Source organism: Miscanthus floridulus, chromosome 9 (genome assembly GCF_019320115.1).
Source record: "Miscanthus floridulus cultivar M001 chromosome 9, ASM1932011v1, whole genome shotgun sequence".
NCBI lineage: Eukaryota > Viridiplantae > Streptophyta > Magnoliopsida > Poales > Poaceae > Miscanthus > Miscanthus floridulus.
In genome coordinates, this window is record NC_089588.1 from 18,488,658 (window position 1) to 18,494,167 (window position 5,510).

Below are 5,510 nucleotides of genomic sequence, written 5' to 3' on the forward strand. Positions count from 1 at the left end.
ATGACCATTTGCTTCTCTGGAAAAGGCTTAGTGAAGCCATCGACGATCTGATCCGTAGTGCTGATGAATCTGATGTCCAAGCGCTTTGCTGGAACTTGTTCGCGTACAAAATGAAAATCGATCTCTATATGCTTGGTGCGTGCATGAAATATAGGGTTAGCCGATAGGTACTTTGCGCCAAGATTATCACACCATAAACATGCTACCAAAGGATGTGGAATACCTAACTCATCAAGTAATTTTTGTACCCACATTACCTCTGCAGTAGCGTTGGCCAAAGACTTATATTCAGCTTCTGTACTTGATCTTGAAACCGTAGGCTATTTTCTTGTGCACCATGACACTAGGTTGCAACCTAGGAATACAGCAAAGCCGCCTGAAAAAGCACTTACAAGCATAGAGTTAGATTTTCTATTTTTTAACCCTAGGCCGATTGTTCCTTGTACATATCTCAATATTCTCTTCACAGCTTCCCAACGAACGGTCATCGGCGAGTGAAGGAATTGACAAACTTTGTTGATTGAAAAAGATAGATCTGGTCGTGTGAGGGTGAGATACTAGAGAGCTCCAACAATGCTCCTGTATCTGATTGAGTCCTCCACTCCTAACCGAGTGCCACTAGTGACTGAAAGCTTTTTGGTAGTATTAAGGGGTGTTTTGACGGGTTTACACAGCTGCATATTAACTCTCTTGAGGATATCAGAAGCATATCGTTCCTGTGTCAAAAGCAATTCACCTTTCTTTCTTTGAACCTATATGCCAAGAAAATAGTGAAGGTTCTCGAGATCTTTGATTGCAAAGTCCTTCTCCAAATCTTGAAGAGCATCCACTGCTTTCTGTGATAAACTGGCCATAATTATATCATCAACATATACAAGCATAAAGATGACATGATTTTCTTTCCGATAAAAGAATAATGATGTGTCAGCTTCGGAGGTAACAAAGCCTAGACTCTGAAGTTTACCACACAGCCTAGAATACCAGGCCCGTGGTGCTTGTTTTAAATCATACAGGGATCTATCAAGTTTGCATAAGTGATGTGGTTTGGTCTTATCTTCATAACCTAGCAGTTGTTTCATGTATACCTCTTCTCCAAGGAAACCATGCAAGAAAGCGTTCTGAACATCGAGTTGCCTTAAACACCAATCCTTAGACATAGCTAGAGAGAGCACAAGATGAATTGTGGCTGCTTTCACAATAGGACTAAAAGTATCCTCATAATCAATGCCATGTCGTTGTTTGAACCCCTTTGCTACTAGACGTGCCTTATATCTGTCAATTTTCCCATCTGATCTTCTTTTGATTTTATAGACCCACTTGCAATCTATCACATTTTTACCTTTTTGAGGTGGAACTAGTTGCCAAGTTTTATTCCTGGTCAATGAATCAAATTCAACATCCATAGCACGCTTCCAATTATTATCGACTAAGGCATGTTGCAAATCAATAGGACCTTCAGTGGTGGCTGCTAACTGACCATATCGAATAGTTCCATTAGTGTAAATTTTTGGTTTGCATATACCTTGTTGTAGACGTGTGGTGGGTCGCTGGAGATCCGGTGCTGCAGGCGATGTAGAAGATCCGGTGGGTTGATCTGTGGCTGGCGCAAAGGATCCAGCGAGCAAAGATCTGGTGGGTTCATCTGTGGCTGGTGCAGAAGATCCGAAGAGCGGCGAACCCAATGGAGATTCTCCACCACCAGTCGAAATATCCTGTCCCCCCGTCCGCGGAGCCAGGCGAGGCGAGTTTGAGATAGGTGGCACACGCGGAGAGGATGCCGGTGGAGCTGGCGCGTTCGTCACGAGCGCAGGAGCTGACACCGCCGGATCTAAGACCGATCCTGTCAGCTCCGCAGTGGAAGGTGCAGGTGAATCAGCCTGGGGATCGCCGCCTGTTCCTGCCAAAACGGGAAATTGCTCGGTGAGCATGAAATGACGTCCGTTTCCAACCAAATTTAGTTCGTTTGACGCCAAATTTTTTTCATGTGCTGCACGCTTAGACATAGGATTAGTATGTAGGAAATCATTATCAAAATAATCTAAAGAATTGTCGTCCCCAAAATCATGTGAAGGATTTGTCAAAGTTGGAGGAATGAGGAGAATTTCATATCGTAATTGAACACCGGCGTTTGGGTGGAGTTCGGCGAAGGGGAAGGCTTGTTCAGCGAAGACCACGTCTCGGGAAATATAGACACGCCATTCATTGACATCCAGACACTTGAACCCCTTGTGTATGTTACTGTATCCTAGGAAGACACAGCGTTTGGAGCGGAATTGCAACTTGCGAGCGTTATAAGGCCGTAGATTCGGCCAGTATGCGCAGCCAAAAGTACGAAGAGAGGAGTAGTCTGGTGTTTGATGAAACAGGCGTTCAAGAGGAGTTTGGTTATTGATAATTTTACTAGGGAGGCGATTAATAAGATAGGTGGCAGTGATGAAAGCTTCATCCCAAAATTTTAAGGGCATAGAAGCATGGGCTAAAAGCGAGAGACCTACTTCAACAATATGGCGATGTTTGCGTTCAGCGGAGCCATTTTGTTGATGTGCATAAGGGCATGAGACATGATGCGAGATGCCAATGCGCTGAAAGAAGGCATTCAACTTTTGATATTTCCCTCCCCAGTTAGTTTGCATAGCGAGAATTTTTCTATCAAATTGACGTTCAACCATAGCTTGTAATTCATGAAATTTTTGAAAAACTTCAAATTTATGATGAAGCAAATAAATCCATGTAAACTTGCTGAAATCATCAATGAAGCTAACATAATAACTGTTTTTGCCAACATAAGTGGGCGCAGGACCCCATACATCAGAAAACACAAGTTCTAAGGGACTCAATGAGATACTCGTGGATCTGGGACAGGGTAGCTGATGACTTTTGCCCTTTTGGTAAGCATCGCAAACAGTTTCTTTATTCAAATCGGCAACAAAGGGAATACTATTTTTGCTAAGGACTTGCTGCACGACTGCAGAAGAAGGGTGGCCGAGACGACAATGCCACCTGGACAAAGGAGACTTGACAGCACCAAACACCCCTTTATTCGATGACGGCCTAGACTTCAATGGGTATAGGCCGCCTTCACATTTCCCTCTAAGGATGGTTTTCTTAGTCGCCTGGTCCTTAATCAAAAAATAGTTGGGATGATATTCAATAAAAGCATGGTTATCGGATGTAAGACGATGAATAGATGCAAGGCTTTTGTTAGCTTCAGGAACATAAAGAACATTGTTTAGGACGAGATTTTGATTTGGGGTACGAACAAAACTTCAAGCAATTTGATTGATTCTCATACCTGCGCCATTAGCAGCATGAACCTTGTCGTTTCCATGGTACTTGTCCCTCACGGTGAGCTTCTCCAGCTCTCCCGTGATGTGGTCGGTAGCACCAGTGTCGGTGTACCAGTTGGTGTCGATCCCATATGACGCAGAGGAGGCAGATCGGGATTGCTCTGGTGGGCCAATGAAGGAAGCGTCAAAACGCTTGAAGCAGCGGAGTCCGGTGTGGCCCTCCTTGCCGCAGAGCTGGTAGATGGGTTTATCGCCGTTGTAGTTCTACCGGGGGCGCCCGCTGTTGTTGTTGTTGCCATGGTTGCGGCCGCGCCCGCGTCCTCGGCCACCACCACCGCGGTTGAAACCAGCACGGCCTCCACATGTAGTCGTGTTAGCAGATGAACCGGATCCACCGTGCAGGAGATCCATCCGTTGTTCCCAGCTCACTAGCTGGGTGTAGAGCACGCCCAAAGATAGCGACTTCGTGCGCAACATGACAACCGAGACAATCGGATTAAAATCCATGTCAAGTCTGGCTAGTACATAGGAGATGATCTCTTCATCTTCAAGACATTTGTCGGCGGTTGCCATGTCGTCAGCAAGAGATTTCATCTTGTTGATGTAGTCAGCGATTGTAGATGAGCCCTTCTGCGCTGTGGCCAATGCCATGCGCGTGTTGATGATACAGCCCCGAGACTGGAAAGCTGTCATCTCTGAGATCACTTTCTAGATCTCGGCCGATGTGGCGCAATTGGAGACTTGCACCTAGATCTCCTTGGAGATATTGGAGAGCAGATAGTTAACGATCTGCTGGTCCTTCGCAACCCAAGTTTCATACTCAGGGTTGGGGATGAGCTCAGTCGGCTTGTCGGCTGCCTTGGGGATCTGCTTCGCCGGCATCACAATGTCGGGCTCGAGATAGTGCACTATCTGCGCACCGCGAAGAGCAGGCAGCACCTCGGTGACGGGACAACCGATCAGAGAGAACGATTGTTGAAGCACAGAAGAGGAAGCCATCGAGAATATTGTGGACTAACCTAGCTCCGATTACCATGTGAAAATGGTTGGAACGTTATGCCCTCTCAGGCTCACGGCTTCGTGTTAATATAGCTAGGAAGAGCCCCTGGCGTGTCGATACAACTTGTACAACAAGAAGCTAACTACTTTGGTAACTCTAGATTACATCACAAGATTACATCAATCAGGAGATACCTATCCTATCTAACCGAAGCCGTGATACTTGCCTTCACCCGCAATCCAAGCCTGAGCGCACAACCAATCTTCAGGAGATATCAATCAACCAGATATTGCGGTCATGTGATTCTATTGGATATTCTTAACAGTATATGTCTTCGTATACGCGTGCAGCTGGGCCCAGGCCGTGTCCATATGTATTCTATGGCATATTTGTGGAAAACGAAAAATTATAATGGTATGCTTCAAAATAGACGAATAGTAATGACGTTTCTCCAAACATCGAAAATTATAATGGCATGAATCCAAATAACCCTATAATTTATATCTAGCATGCATTTTCATGCGTTGTAACGGAATGTACAGGTTATTGCATAGCTACTTGAACGAGTTGTGATTCGAAGATTTATGAAATGATCATGTCATCTTTACCATGGCAAGGCATGCACAACACGTGATCTCGTGTTGCATTTGATTGTGTCGGTTTAGACTGAAAATGTGGTCTCGTGTTGGATTTTGATTGAAAATGTGTGCATTGCAAGAGTAAGTTCCGAATGGAGAGAGTGAGGTACCATGAGATTAGTTGACTGGGAAAAACGAGGGAATATTTTTTCTCCTTTTAGTATTAAGTAGGTATAGATATCGATATAATAAAGATACTTGTGCCATGAAAGAGAAAAAAATATCTGCATTCCATGCCCAATAATATAAACCAAATTCCAAGTTTTTATTAAAAACAGACTCTGGCATAGCCAAACTTTTGCTCATCTAAACGATAGTAATATCTTGGACTTAAGTTGTACCAAAAGACTTGCAAAACTGTAGCCAAACTTTGGAAAGAATCAGGCTGGTTCATGAGGAAAAGGATGGTCAGTAGCCCAAGATCAATATAATAGACAGAGTTGGACTCGTCTGGGCATAACCAACGAGTCGGACACGATCGCTGACGCGGTATCTGATACGAGCGCGGGAGCGTCCGATGTGACATGGGTGCACGTGTCGGAGCTACGCCGGACACCCGGGCGCTAGCCACGCCGATATAAAAAA

The 5,510-nt window shown here is 44.8% G+C and overlaps 1 non-coding gene across 1 annotated transcript; it reads right to left on the reverse strand.

The window, feature by feature from the left end:
• Nucleotides 1–3,705: 3,705 nt before the first annotated feature.
• On the reverse strand, nucleotides 3,706–3,842 carry LOC136484604 (small nucleolar RNA Z247). The gene has a single exon (XR_010766111.1). It is a non-coding gene; the product is annotated as a small nucleolar RNA Z247 (small nucleolar RNA).
• Between the last annotated feature and the right edge of the window lie 1,668 nt (nucleotides 3,843–5,510).